This window comes from Cervus canadensis, chromosome 8, assembly GCF_019320065.1.
Source record: "Cervus canadensis isolate Bull #8, Minnesota chromosome 8, ASM1932006v1, whole genome shotgun sequence".
In the NCBI taxonomy this organism is placed as follows: Eukaryota; Metazoa; Chordata; class Mammalia; order Artiodactyla; family Cervidae; genus Cervus; species Cervus canadensis.
In genome coordinates this window covers 15047247-15063224 of record NC_057393.1, presented here as the reverse complement: position 1 = coordinate 15063224, position 15978 = coordinate 15047247, and the positions used below count along the sequence as shown (strand labels likewise).

Below are 15978 nucleotides of genomic sequence, written 5' to 3'. Positions count from 1 at the left end.
AGTCATCATTTCATAGAATAATAGACTACACAGGGATAGTCTTCAAAATGTTGTCTAATCCCTTCATCTCACAGATGAGAAAATTCAAGCATTGAAAACTAACTTCCCTGATAACACAGTAGTTAGGTACGATCGCCCCAAAAGTCCTCAAATCTGCCTCAATGCCAGTTTACTATGACATTAATATTCTACTTTTCAATCTGTACATTTTTAAGATTTTAGAGCAATTACACTTTAGTGACTATAAGAAAACATAAGAACCCCATCTTTGATCCATCGTTATAAAAACCCTCATCAAGTTCTCTGGGGTTGAGACACATAGTTTTTTGAGGCAGACGTCTGGTGTGTCTCCCTTTGCCTGGCAAAGCAATAAAGCACCCCCTCCCCAAAAGAAAACATGAGAGAAGAATTTAAGGAAATGGCAACCCACTCCAGTATCCTTGCCTGGGAAAATCTCACGGACAGAGGAGCCTGGTGGGCTGCAGTCCATGGGGTCGCAAGGAGGAAGGCATGACTGAGTGACTAACACTTATCCACTCAAACATATAAGCCATGACCATACAGTGAGGAGCCTCCTAGAACAGAACAGAATGCTAATATGTACCTTCAGAGTGGCCACACATATAATCATTTTTCTAAATTCTATACAAGGTTATTTTTCAGAATAAGGCTCACCATAAAGCTATTAGTCATCCATCCACCCATCCATTCATTCAAACTCCCATTAAATACCCACTGTGTATCAGGCCTAGAAATAAAAAAATGACTAAGATGGGTCCCACCAACAAGAAGCCTGTGGTCTGGTGGAGGAGACAGCAAAGCCATTCAGCTAACCCCAACACTACATTCTATTTCAGACTGGCAATACCACAACTGATGACTGGCTCACTTTATTCAGCGATATGAACTCTGAATGACCTTGAACTTATTTCCAAAATCCAGTCATCTTCTTATAACCAGACATGCACTAGGAAAGGATATTAGAAAATCTATATTCTATACTACTTTTTCTTAAAAATCATGTTTTATTATTTACCAAAAAAAAGAGAGAGAAAGTTGTAATAAGGGGAAAGACAAGCTTTACACAAAAGTCCTAACTGTAACTCCCTTTGGCTAAAAACTGTAAAAACTGGAAAATTTGTTTGTAGATACTAAATATGAAGTCACATAGTGCTACAGTACACAGAGGCTAGAGAAGGTCTGCTGGTGCATCAAAGCATATTTCCTTTAAGAAAAAAAAATGAAAGTATGTACATTTTTACCCAAAAAAAAGTTAAAATCATGCGTATGTGTGACAGAAAGAGAGAGAGAGGTAAATGGCACTAGGGTGGGCTAGAAAAGATGCAGGTACAAGCAGACCCACAGGAACTAAAAAGGACGAGTGACGTGAGCCTGCTGACCTTGAGAACTAGAGGTGAGTTTAGATCAGGCATCAAGAGATTCATCAGGAATCAAATCCACAAGATGATCAATTCTAACACAAAAAGCAGGCCCTACTGGGTGATAGAGATGTGTTTGAATGAACAGGGGGGAAAAAGTCAAATCCAAGTTTCCTTTTTTCTTTTTGCGGGAGACGAGAGGAGGGGTGACCATCAGAGTTACAATCTACCAGCGTGCTGTGCCTTCCCAGTCTGTCTACAGAGGCATACCCATCTGGCCCAGGTGTGAAGAGCATCCGGTTCCCTCATGGGAGGTCAGGCCCCAGGGGGGTCCAGCTCGGCTCTGGTGGGGTGTGCATGAAGGCTGCCCGTCCCTGTGCCTGTGAGGAATTCCTTCTGCTCCAGGGCAGGCCAAGACCCCAAACCTCCCAGGGAACGTTCCAGCTCTGGCTTGGGAAGGTATAAAACTATACTATTTGGGGGAGATGCATTTCAAATAAGTCATAAAGATTCTAAGGATAATATTTTTAATTTCATTAATGCTGTTGTGATGCAGTAGACTAAACCTCAACCTGAGGGCCAGAAGGCCTGAGTTTGAATCTTGACTCTTCCAAATGTGTGACTTTGGGTGAGTGAATAAACCTCTCTGGGTGACAGTTTTAAGACAACAATGCTTGTCTCACAGGGTTCATTAATTTGACAAATACTTATTGAGCACCTACACTCTACTCAGCACTATTCTGAACACTGGGATGTAGGGATGAGCAACACAGCAAGGCCCTGGTACCTGAGTAGTTTATATTCCAGCTGAAGAGACAGGAAAACCATAAGTAAACAAAAAAATGAACAAATAATTTCAGACAGTATTGGGTGCTATGTTAGTTTCTTAGGACTGTTACAACAAATGACCACAAACTTGGTGAATGAAGATAGAAAAAATGTATTTTCTTGTAGTTCTGGAGGACAGAAGGTTAAAATGAAGGCATCAGTGGAGCTGTATACCCTCTAAAGTTTCTAGGAGAGAATCCTTCTTTGTCTCTTCCAGGTTCTGGTGGCTCCAGGTGGTCCATGGCTTGTGGCAGCATCACTCCAATGGCTGCCTGCATCTTCATGTGACCTTCTCTCTGTAGTTCTCTGGGGCCTCTCTTCTTCTTAAAGGAATAGCTAGTCATTGAATATAGGACCCCCTCTAAATCCAGGATGATTTCATTTCAAGATCCTTCACTCACACTATTTCCAAATAAGGTCACATCATGAGGTTTCAGGGATCATGAACTTGGGGGGCACACTAGTATTTTTTCAAGGCTATGGTTTTTCCAGTGGTCATGTATGGATGTGAGAGTTGGACTGTGAAGAAAGCTGAGTACCGAAGAATTGATGCTTTTGAACTGTAGTGTTGGAGAAGACTCTTGAGAGTCCCTTGGACTGCAAGGAGATCCAACCAGTCCATCCTAAAGGAGATCAGTCCTGGGTGTTCATTGGAAGGACTGATGCTGAAGCTGAAACTCCAATACTTTGGCCACCTCATGCAAAGAGTTGACTCACTGGAAAAGACCCTGATGCTGGGAGGGATTGGGGGCAGGAGGAGAAGGGGATAATAGAGGATGAGATGGCTGGATGGCATCAACGACTCGATGGACATGAGTTTGAGTAAACTCCGGGAGTTGGTGATGGACAGGGAGGCCTGGCGTGCTGCAGTTCATGGGGTCGCAAAGAGTCAGACACGACTGAGTGACTGAACTGAACTGAACTGTATCTTTTATATCTTAAATTTTAAGAAAAAGATTTTGCCATCCTTTGTGGCATGTGGAATCTTAGTCCCCCAACCAGGAATTGAACCTGCACCCCCTGTCTTGGAAGTGCAAAGTCTTAATCACTGGACCACCAGGGAAGTTCCCTGGGGCACACTATTTAACCCAATACCCATCTTGTACAGTGCTGTAAGGAAATAGATGAGGCAATGGAGGAACGTGTCTGGGGAAATATCTTCAATGAAGATGGCCAGGGGAGGCATCTCCGAAGAGGTGACTGCCTAACAAAGAGCAGCCTGCTACAGGAAGAATGTTCTGGGGTCCAAGAGTCCAAATGGACGCCTAAGGAGGTGACTGAGGACTGAATCTGACATGTGAACTGAATGTGGTAAAAGATCTCAAGAACCAGGAGGTATTACCTCCCTCCCCCAAAGGGCTCAAAGGACTGAGCTTGTAATCCCCCCACCAAAGAGAGTGGGTGGTCCACGCTCAGGAAGCCCCAAACCACAGAGGGCCTCCCTTCCAAGAGCACATTAATTTATAGGCCTCTCTCCCCACCGCCCCTCACAATGCAGGTGGTTTCCTGACGCAGGATATTAACTTTCAGCTGCTGGAGGTCCCTAACCTCCATGCTGGCCTAAAAGGTTTCATCAGGTTTGGATAAGCCTCAGATAAGGAGCTGAACTTTTGCAGGCTTATGAGAACTGCACCTCCAATCCTTCAGAGATTCGCTCATCACGAACCTTAATCCATCTCAAATAAATCTTGTGCATACAGACGTGGTTTCCCACCATGGCTGTTTCACAAGGAGAAAGAACAGCTTTGTCTGTTCTGCAAAAGCCTTCTCTGTTGACATTGTGCCCATGGATTTAATTTCTGAGATTTACATTTTAATTCTTTAAGATATTCAGCAGATAAACAAACAGAGAGGCCCACGGTTGAGACACAGCCCTTTCCTCGAAAACCTACTTGCCTTGTTTTCCTCTCTCTGGAGCCCTTGTTTCTTTCTCTTATCAAATTTAATTCAATTTCCTTCTCCACTCTGCTCAGGGTTTCCTCCCTATCTTTCAACCCTTTACTTTCTCTTCGGCCGCCTCGTCCTCCCATAATCCCCTCTCCTTATTCTGAACCTCCCAGACTGGCTGGTCACTTGTGATGGTTGAGTGGTGTCCCCAACCCAAAAGTTCATGTCCACTCTGAACCTCAATATGTGATCTTGCTTGGAAATAAGGTCTCTGCAGATGACATCAAGTTACGATGAGGTCACACTGGATTAGAGTGGGCCCTAAATCCAGTGACTGGTGTCCTTATAAGAAGAGGCCATGTGATGGTGAAGGGAGAGATTGGAAAGATGCAGCTACAAGCTAAGGAGAGCCAAGAGTTTCTGGGAGCCTCTACAGGCTGGTTAAGAGGCAGGGACGGTCCCTCCTCTAGAACATTCAGAGAGAGCAGAGTCCTGCCAACATCTTGACTTCAGACCCTTGACTTCTAAAACTGTGAGAGAATAAATTTCTATTGGTTTAAGCCCTTAAGTTCTTGGTTATTCATTACAAGAGCACCCAGGAAACCAGCAGAGCACTCAGCCTGCTCTCCACCTGTCTCTCACCTGGGTCCCCCCCTCAGCTGGACCCCAGGACTGGCCCCCTCATCTAGGGAGGCCCAACCTCTGACTGACCCCTCTGTATCCATGACTGTGGAGGCCATGTGATCTTTATTCCTATAAAGAACCCAACTAAGTTTCCTTGTTTCCTCCATATTATGAAGTCTTCAAACATATAGCAAAGGTGAGATAATTTGCAATGAACACCCATATAGCTAACACCTACATTAACCATTAATCTGGTCCCTCCAAAATGACTTTGTGATACGGTGGTAAGACCTTGAACTAAGTCCAATTGCCTGGTTCTGAATTCAGGCCCTGTTCTTTACTAGATGGGAGACCCTCTGCAAAATAAAACTACGTGAGCTTTCTGAACCTATTTCAGCATATGAAAAACGGGGATAAAAAATGAAGATAAATGAGTATGTGAAACTCTTAGGGTCATTCCGGGGAAGAAAGGTGTTAAAGTATGTGCCTGGCACATTGTACAGAAGTAAGCAGAGGCCATCTTTATCCTCTGCCACCCAACACATAGCACTTTCATCGTGTGCATAGTACATGCTATTTCTCTGCCCAAAAAGCTACAATGGCTTTCTTGTGTTTCCTAGAACAAATCTAAATTTTGCTGCCTAGATTTAAAAATAACCAAGAACAACTATTGTTCAAGCTATCTAAAATATCAAGCTAGTTTTTTTATGGATTAGAATTCCATCAACTCAAGGGCATAACTAAGTCACTGTAAAGATCAGAAACACTGATTGGTCAACCTTAGACGGCAAAAGGCATAATAAAATGAGTAAGAAAGCGCAATAACTCAACAACAATAGTATGCACTTGGTAGACAAAATCTTTTCAATCACACTGGTAGATCTGGGGGCACAAGTAAGCAGAGAGGCTTGACAGGCTGTGAAGCCCCCATCACTGGTCCCACCCAGTCCTAACCTAGAGCCTGGTGAGTTTACTGCACTCTCAACATCCCATAAACACAACACCAAACTTGTCTTTGCCTCCACCTCCATTCAGACTGTCTTCCATCTGCCCACCTACAGGTCTGCCCTGGTCCTGTCCACTCAGGTCTTCCACCTTTAAACCATCTCCAGCCCCACTCTTTCAGCAGAAGAACCCCTATGACTTCCTCCAGCACTGAGAAAGGGTAGTGCCCATTGGCCCCTAGACAGACTGGCTTTGAGTTTCCAATAAAATTGTCAACTCTTGGAAGGTAGAAATGTGTCTGCTATATATCTCATGTTCCTGCTCGTACCCACACAGACCACAGCAGGTAATACCTGCTGATTCATTCTGGGTCCAAAACCTGTCCCCTCAAAAAAAAAAAGTGGTGAAGGAAACAGAATAGAGAAAAAACTTTTGGACTCATGGATAAGAAAGGATTTGGCTTGGCTGTCAACATTCAACAGCTACAGTGACAGCATCTGCTTCAACCTTACTAAGCACCTAAACTGCCAAACATGAAAAGAAGTGTGTGTACATGTGCATGTCTTTATTCATGCATGTGCACACACATAAACCATACACACAAAATGCAGTTCCTCTGAGCTTTGTAGCTTTAGTCCAGAGTTATTCATCAAACTTCTATTGAGCACCCACTATGTGCTAAGTACTGCACTTGGTGTTGGGAATTCAAATTAAAAGACACAGTTCCTCTGTCCAGGGGCTTGATCTGGGGTGGGAAGACTTGCTGGAACAGATCGTTACAACAACATGAGTTGAGAGAAGTGCTGACGGAGGCAGGAAGGGGTGATGGGAAACTCCACAGAGTGGGAGGCAGAATTCTCCACCTGTTGGGATGAGTGAGTCAGGATAACCCAGCAGAGAAGATTCAGGCTGAGTTTCACAAAGTGAGCAGGAGCAGGGACATATCTAGGAGAAGAACTGGGAGGGGAGCTGAACTCTCAACCATTTCAAGATAAATTGTCATTGCAGGGATTGTAAGCATGGTCCTAATAAAGACATTAGAGGAGCATGTGAAAATGCGAGCCTGCTTCTCACACACACACACATTGGAGGCATCAGCATGGGCCAGAGAGCTCATTCCCTCCTGCTTCCTGGGGACACAGAGAAAAGACAACTTTCTCCAGATCAGGAAACCAGCCCGCAGCAGACACGGAATCTACCAGCAACTTGATTTCATACTTTCAGGCTCCAGAACCATGAGAAATAAGTGTTTGCTATTTGACACCCCACCCCACTCCCCAGTTTATGGCATTTTGTTACAACAGCCGGAACTGACATAGATAGGTACCTAATAAACTCACCCCTCTGCATCTGGGTGGTCCTGTTAAGCCTAGGAAAGGTCAAGGATCTGTGACTGCGCTTCACCAGGAATAGAAGAAAGTCCTTCAGCGGGAATCATGGCAGTGTATTGTAAAACCTGAAGTCAGACGTCCTGCGTTGAAAACCCTGGCTCAAGTGTCTCACCTTGGGAGTGGGAATGTGCATATAAGTAAGAGGAGAAGCCTAGAATGATCCATGTGGTAATGATGAGAGCTAGACACACCAGTAAGAGCTCACACTTAATACAGATACAAGTGGTTGTATATAGAAACAGACAGGCATATATACATGGGTTAGAATACACACACATGCCTTTTTTGCTCTGTCAACTGAGAGGGTCTAAAAGAAATGACACCCCAATAACAATAAGCATACCCCGCACCTAGATCTTGGTTTCTAACATCATTCTCCAAAAAAAGGAAGCAGGGCTCCTTTAGGAAATGGCTGAATCAAGGACAGGGATGGGAAATATACAAGATGAGCCTAAAGCATCTTATAGTATCAGAAAGTATTGCAGAAGGCCTCAAAAAATAATTGCCAGTGATATGTCAAAGGGACACAAGGAGTCCACTGAAAGCTTCCAATGGACAAGCCAAGAAAGTAAATAAAATATGAATTACACTGTAACCCAAGGTATAGGATAAAATTCTATGAGGAGAGGAGCCTGGTGAGCTACAGTCCATGGCGTCGCAAAGAATCGGACACAACTGAGCAACTATCACATAGAATAAAGAATCCTTTGCCAGTGCAGGAGTTGTGAGTTGGATCCCTGGGTCAAGAAGATCCCCTGGAGAAGGAAATGGCAACCCACTCTGGTATTTTTGCCTGGGAAACCCCATGGACAGAGGAGCCCGGCAGGTTACAGCCCATGGACTTGCAAAAAGTCAGGCACAACTTAGCAACTAAATGACAACAACAAAATAAAATAAATAATCATAAGTCCATATTGATCTAAATATATGACTGAATGAAGCACAGGAACCAAATCTCCCTTGTAGAAAAATAACTTGAGTAGCTAGCCTCTGCATAATGAGATGGAACATAACTCTGCACTTTCCCTAAGAGTAGGCTATGCATAGATTTCCTTCCAAAGAGTACAGTGTGGAAAGGAGTCGGAAAGTAACTTTGCAGTGGAAAAACTTGACAAACACTAATTCAGCCAGGTGTTCAAGATCAACATCAAGAGTCATAGATCATGTTGACAGGAAATGCCTTTGATATGAAGTCAGGCAAATGGAGCTTTACCTCTGTGATCTTCCCCCAAACCCATAATCTCAGTCTAATCATGAGAAAAACATTATTCAAATTCCCAGAGAGGGACATCTACAACAGAGACTCCTGAAAACACCAGGACTCCTCAACACTGTCAAGGTCATCAAAAACAAGGTAAGTCTTAGAAACTGTCAGAGCCAAGAGGCGCCTAAGAAGACATGGCTACTAAAAGTAATGTGATGTCTTGGATAGGATCCCAGAAAAGAGATGGAACATTAGGCAAAAACTAAGGGAATATGAATGGGCTTCCCAGGTGGTGCAGTGGTAAAGAATCCACCTGCCACTGCAGGAGACAAAGGAGATGCAGGTTCAACCCCTGGGTTGGTAAGATCCCCTGGAGGAGGAAACGCAACCCACTCCAGTATTCTTGCCTGAAAAATTACATATAAACAGGAGCCTGGAAGGCTACAGTCTATGGGGTTGCAAAGAATCAGACACAACTGAGTGACTGATCATGCACGCATGCACTTATGCAAGGGAATCTGAATAAGCCATGGAGTTTAGCTAATAATAATGGATCAATATTGGGTCATTAGTTGTAACAAATGAACCACGTTAATGTAAGATGTTAGTAATGGGGAAACGGGATGCAGGGCATATGGTGACTCTCTAGCTTCACAGTTTTTCAGAAAATCTAAAACTTTACTGTAGAATAAGGTCTTTCAACCAAAATAAATAAATATATATTTCCCTGGTCCCTGTCCCTTCTCCCTGCGCCCATCCCCTTGTGTCTAGGATTGTACCCTCTGCCCCCAGTCCAGCCCCAGTCCTTTCCTGAGTCCCTAGTGCATAGTATAAAGTGGTTATTAAATCCCCAGGTGTCCAGGAGCCAGAGACCTGCCTTTATCTCAGCATTCACATCCACTTGCCCTCCCCTTCTGTCTCCCACTCCCAGTCCTGCCCGCCTCCGCCCAAGCCCCCGGGGGCAGACAGGTAAGAGAAGAAGAGAGCAGAACAGAGGCTGAGGTTGGAACTGAAACCAGCTAGAAAACACTGAGATAGGGTAGGGGGAGAAGGGTAGGAGCCTTTAAGAAAAAGTCGGAAAAAGAGGAAAGGAAAAAAATAAAATAAAATTGACTGGTTGGATTCGAACCCACAAAATAAAATAAAATCCTGGCTCTATTACTCATGACTTATATAAACATCACTAGATGGATTCTACTCTGTGCTTCAGTTTTCTCCCCTGTAAAGTGGGATTATTGGTTATAAAACCTACTTCGAAAAATACGGGGACAGATTCAATGAGAAAATGTGTACAAAGCAACTGTCCCAATGCCTGGGATACAAGAGGTGGACAAATATTGGTGGTACCATCATCATTATTATTATCATTCCAGTAAGATAAAATTTACAAAAGAAAAATTCCTCTTGTTATTAGCAACCATCTCAACAACAAAACTTACCCCCTTTCATTGATCTGGCAATTGTGAAACTCAAGTAACTGGGAGGAGAGACTCTGAGACCTCACCTGAAACTCATACTTCAGGATTGGAGTGAGGACACAGAGAATCTGCTACAAGGAAAAGCATTACACTAGGCCAGTTGGCAGGGAACAGACCACCTTGAACAGCCCACGCAAAATGTTATAAAGCATCTCAGAGAATGTGATTATTTAAATATTCCTATCATTTTCCTACACAACACACTCACACAAAGTGAATCTACATGAAATTAAATGGTAATGTTCAGTTTGTGCTGGAAAGATGAATGCATGTCCTACATGACTCGGAATATTCTACTGACTCTGAACAGAAAGGGGGATGATATATATACACCATAAATATTAGCATAGAGAAGTGTGACCAGGGAACCAGCCACTTTCCACCGTAAGAATGTTCACGCATTTTTCTCATTTACTAGTTAGCATCATATGACAACTTGGAGTTTTTCCCTGGAGGTGGTAACAATAGATTTAATTTATTCACCCAAATCCCACATTCATAAAGAAAACAATATTTCATAATGTATAATGTTACCAGGGGGACCATAATTCATGGCTAAAGGGTCAGAGTTTTATAATAGATGGGTTTTCTGAAGTGGTTGGGAAAAACCTAAGATCCAACTCCAGCAATGAGACCAACACATTTGAAAAATGCAAAAGAGCTTAAGTCAAGCACATTATAAATGGCAGTGGTCACTGTCACCACAAACCCACCTCAACAATTAACGAGCTGAGCTGGGCTGCCAGAAAGCAAACTATGATTTATTGTTCTTTTCAGATTAGTAAAAGCAATGCCATCCAGTGTGAATTCCATTATTAACATGCAAAGGAAAGAACTGATGTTTCCAAAAGGCCTTCAGAGTAGTGACACTTCTGCAACCAAGTTTCTTTTCACCTTAATTCTCAGCCACCTCATCCTCAACCTCTCTTTTCACTCATGTTCTCTGGACAATACTCAGAATCTGCAGCATGGGACATTTTTGTACTCTTATTAACTCAAGTTCACTTAAAACTTCTTAAGACAGAGCATTAGCAGGAAGCCACGTTGGGTCAGGGATCTCCCCAATGCTCTCATTTTACAGATGGGAAAACCGAGGCTGTAGGGCAAAGCAATTGGCCCACCTCCTCAACAAAGGCAGCACACACACACACACAAACACACACACGCAAATGCACACACATGCACACATGTGTGCACATACACACACGCACATGCACACACGCGCGCACGCACACACACACACACACATTAATGTGCTGTACTTAGTTGTTCAGTCATGTTCGATTCTTTGCAACCCCATCGACTGTAACCTGCCAGGCTCCTCTGTCCAGGGGGACTCTCCAGGTAAGACTACTGGAGTAGATTGCCATGCCCTCCTCCAGGGGATCTTCCCAACCCAGGGATCGAACCCAGGTCTCCTGCATTGCAGGCAGATTCCTTACCATCTGAGCCACCAGGGAAGCACATACATTAAGAATATATATGTAAATAGATGGGGAAACAGTGGAAACAATGGCTAACTTTATTTTTCTGGGCTCCAAAATCACTGCAGATGGTGACTGCAGCCATGAAATTAAAAGGCGCTTACTCCTTGGAAGGAAAGTTATGACCAACCTGGACAGCATATTGAAAAGCAGAGATAGTACTTTGCCAACAAAGGTCCATCTAGTCAAGGCTATGGTTTTTCCAGTGGTCATGTATGGATGTGAGAGTTGGACTATAAGGAAAGCTGAGTGCAGAAGAATTCATGCTTTTGAACTATGGTGTTGGAGAAGACTCTTGAGAGTCCCTTGGACTGCAAGGAGATCCAACCAGTCCATCCTAAAGGAGATCAGTCCTGGGTGTTCATTGGAAGGACTGATGTTGAAGCTGAAACTCCAATACTTTGGCCACCTGATGCGGAGAGTTGACTCATTGGAAAAGACCCTGATGCTGGGAAAGATTGAGGGCAGGAGGAGAAGGGGAGAACAGAGGATGAGATGGTTGGATGGCATCACTGACTCAATGGGACATGGGTCTGGGTGGACTCCGGGAGTTGGTGATGGACAAGGAGGCCTGGTGTGCTGCGGTTCATGGGGTCACAAAGAGTCAGACACGACTGAGCGACTGAACTGAACTGAATACAGATGATGAAGACATATGTATGTACTGGAGAAAAGTGGCTTTTTACAATCTGAACACACACCGAAGAATATTCTGTTGATGTCTTTGATGAGTATAATTTGCCAGCCTTAAGTCATGGCACAAGACTCCACACAGGCACAAAATATCGTGCTCAGCAGAGGTGAGCTGGCTGGGTAGGAAGTTCCCACTAACCACCACACTTCCTCAAAGAAGCCACTAGGGCCTGAGGGCAGGGTCCCATCTCAGCCGGGCCGGAGTCTGCTCGGCACTCAGTCTTGGTTCTGGTTTTGACTTCTCACATGCTGTTCTTGTGCATTTTCACAGCAGTCAGCACGGTGCTTTGAAATGTAACTAAGACCATGCAACTCTTCTACTTAAATCTCACCACTACCACCATGGACTTCCTTCCTTTGACCCCTAGCCTGCCCTCCTCTCCTTGCTCATTTCATACAACTTCCTCTCTCATGCCAGCTTCCTTCTGATTCTGGAACACGGGGGGCATTCCTGCCCACCAGACCCCTCCCTTGTAAGTTTTCTTGCTGGTCCCCAAATTCTCCAATAGCTGGTCTTCCTTGTCGCTCTCTGGCCACCCCCATGTAACATCCCTGGCCCTCCGAGCCCCTAGAGAACCATCCGTGATATTTTCTTCACTGCTTGTGCTGTGCTGTGCTTAGTCGCTCAGTCATGGTCAACTCTTTGCAACCCCATGGACTGCAGCCCGCCAGGCTCCTCTGTCCATGGGGATTCTCCAGCCAAGAATACTGGAGTGGGTTGCATGCCCTCCTCCAGGGGATCTTCCCAACCCAGAGACTGAACCCAGGTCTCCTATGTTGCAGGCGGATTTTTTACATGTGAGCCATCAGGGCAAGCCCAAGAATACTGAAGTGGGTAGCTCATCCGTTCTCCAGGGGATCTTCCCAACCCAGGAATCGAAATGGTGTCTCCTGTGTTGCAAGCAAATTCTTTACCAGCTGAGCTACTAGAGAAGCCCTCACTTCTTGTATCCCTCTTGAAATTTACCTAGTTTATTAATTTGCATGGCTGGCATCAAATGTTCCCCAAGCTCGACCATGAGTTCCATGAGAACAGGGGACTTCGCTGTCTCAGTCACTCCTTTATCCTCATAGAAAGTGCCTGGCACACAGTAACCGGTTACAAAATAAACAAGTGCATTATGTTTGAAAGGTATCAAAAATTACTTGAGCTGGAAGAAAACGCTCTCTAATAGCAAGATCCCAGCTCCAGGTGAGAACCAAGGAGGAGGGAAGGCTATGCCTCTTCAGGCACAGAGTCTATCAAGGACTTCAGTTCACTGAGCAGAGAATTAACTCAATGGTGAAATCTTTATATGGTGCCTGCTGATGCTTTCAAATGCCCAGCTGAGTGGTGGTGTTCTCATTTCCAAGCCACTCAGTTTCTGTTCAATTTCAGAATCAAGGTTGAGCCCATGGATGAGCATTCAAAGGTGCTTCAGTAACTTCAAATGAGCTGTGCGGTGTGTGTGTGCATGTGTAGTCTTGACTTCATTATTAAGGGATCGGTATAAAAGTGCCCTAAAACTCGAGATTCTAGACACATGCGCACGTACAGCATTTTCAATTGCGTTTGATGTTGTGAAGAGCAATTCTGTGGCTCTTCAGAATTCCTGAGAGCCATCCAATGGCTCATGAGCTCTGTGGATACCGGAGAATGTGGGTCAATTAATGCTCTTTGAAAATGTGGCCCCATGGTCCCCAGGACTCCTACACACGGAAGGCCCAGCTGCAGACCCACTGGTCCCTGATGGTCCTTGGGCCCTGTGGTCTAACCGTCACAGCAAGTGGCATTTACAGATGAAAGAACTGAGACGAGCTCAGGAATGGCTCTGAGGGTAGGAATCGGCTCCCACGTGCACACACCGCGGTACCAGCAGAGAAAGACCGCAGTAGCTGCCGCACTGTCACCCGCTATAACAAGACTGACCTGTAGTGAAATAAAAGGTAATGCTATCCAGAGGAAAAAACTTCGGTTTCCTCTGAGAACATCTGATGTTGTCAACTTGCAAGCCTGCTTCCCTCTTCTGCCAGCCCTAGCGCACGGCAGCCCCAACACGCAAGGATCCCTCCAGGTAGAGACCTCACTCACTCACGGCCGAGAGTACATTTTTGCAAACCAGCATCCCCCAACCCAGCTGCCCTTCAGTCCCTGGGTAAACCAAAGCAAGCCAGGCCTGATGCCCACAGCATGGTCCGCCCAGAGCCACTCACAGCTGCCTCGTGTGGACGGGCGGCAGAAACGGCCCTGTGGATTCTGTTTATCTAAAACCACAGTTTTCTGCTGTTTATTTCTAGCACACTCCATGGCTCCTGTGTTTCAAGTTAATGGCACAATTCTGGTAGCAGAGTTTCCGCGCACCCACCCCCCACCCACCCCCGCCCCCGCCCCAAGAAGATACTGTGCAGTCACGTTGCAGACACTGTCTGCAAGACGCAGAAGCTTTGTCTTTTTCTGAGGTTACTGTCACTGACACATTCTTACTGTCACATTTTACTGAGCAGTCATTTCACAGGCGGAATGGCCAGAAGCAGAGGTAAGGAGGGGAACCAGCTGGTGAGTTCTTGGCCATCATTTCAGAGAATGTCCCTCTGTATGAAACGGTCCTGCAAGGCCAGAGCCATGTAAATAATTCACAAAAGCAAGTTCAGTTCTCCCCATCTGTAATCCTAGTACTATCTCACGGGGCCAGGGGTAGCTAGCAGCTTCTGTCTCTGGAAGATCCTATTAAGTCTCAATAGTCCATGATTTGCAGGTGATTATATAAGTTTTGCTCTGCATATCATTGTTACCGACAGTCAAATCCCATCAATGGAATGGTGTGACTGATTAAAAAAGGAGGTAAACCTGACATGAGCAGTCTGATAAGCCACTTTTTATACTGACTACAATAACTGAATGCTCATGGTTATGGGTAGAAAAGCCAGATCTGATACCAACCTTTTCTCTCTCCATCCTCCAGGGGCCTCGGCACACTGGCTCCAGCAAGACTTTTCCAAACTCGCACATTTTATGTCTCAAAAGAAGACATGTAGTTTGGCATTGGGGAGAGCTTGGCTCTCTAATTCATAGGAAAAAAAAAAACAACAAACTGCCTCCCACAGCATGTCATTGAACCCTCAATGTGTCAAGGAAGAAAACACACCGTAGCCAGGACCCTGACGTTAGCACATGCTTTACACCCACAGTCGTGGCACCTTCTCAATTTTGCCCATCGCTTCGTCTCCAGCCAAATGGAACTTATTACTTCTGGCTGGTTTAGATTTATGAATTATTTATAAAAGTAGGTCTATGACTCCACACACTTAAAAGACAACACAAGTCCCTTCATTGTTACCCACAACTGCGCTTCGATCAGAGAAAGCAGACAGACCTTCTCCATCACACGCTGCATGTTTGGGGTAAAATAATCATTGAGAAAATATCCAGCCCATAAAATTATTTGGAAGCTACTTATGGGATGCCTGAATTTTTTTTTTTTTACACCAGTCTCTTTTATCCTAAGGCAGCCTGGGACTCGAGAATGAAGTGTCAGGCGTGGGATACACACGCTTCCCACCTTAAATATATATACAATTCGGACTGTCCACTTTCTCCCAGTAGTCTCAGATGGTGATGAAAAACGGAAAGAGGCAGTTGCCCCGAATGTGTATCTAGTGGGTTTGGTAAGGCCATGCCCGCAAGTCTCACAGAGCGCAAAAGCTATGTATCCTGAGTGGGGACTTAAACATGCACCAGAAGGACACAGTCTAGGCTACGCTTTCCTTCTCCAGCTCCCCTGAGCCTATAAACTTGACTGGAAAAATATAAAGACACTGCACACCCTTGCCGGGTTCCTCTCAGTCACTGGCCCAACTGGAAGGATTGTGAGGTCCCCCGGGGTTGAAGGGCACAAGTGACTGGCCAGCCATGGTCTTGCCCACACCTCCCAGACAGCTTTGCTTGGCAGAGAAGCCCCCGGGTGGAGGTGGCATGTGGAGACCTGGCCAACCAGCAGCTGGCCTTGATGCAGGAGCTCCGAGAAACAGGGGCCTCCACCTGATCCCCTCCAGAGACACCTGCTCCCCACCTGTCTCACAAGCCCA

At 45.1% G+C, this 15978-nt stretch overlaps 1 protein-coding gene across 5 annotated transcripts in view; it reads right to left on the bottom strand.

The window, feature by feature from the left end:
- The window catches only part of GFRA1 (GDNF family receptor alpha 1), a 224351-nt gene that overhangs the window by 142882 nt on the left and 65491 nt on the right, over positions 1-15978 (bottom strand). The window lies entirely within an intron of this gene.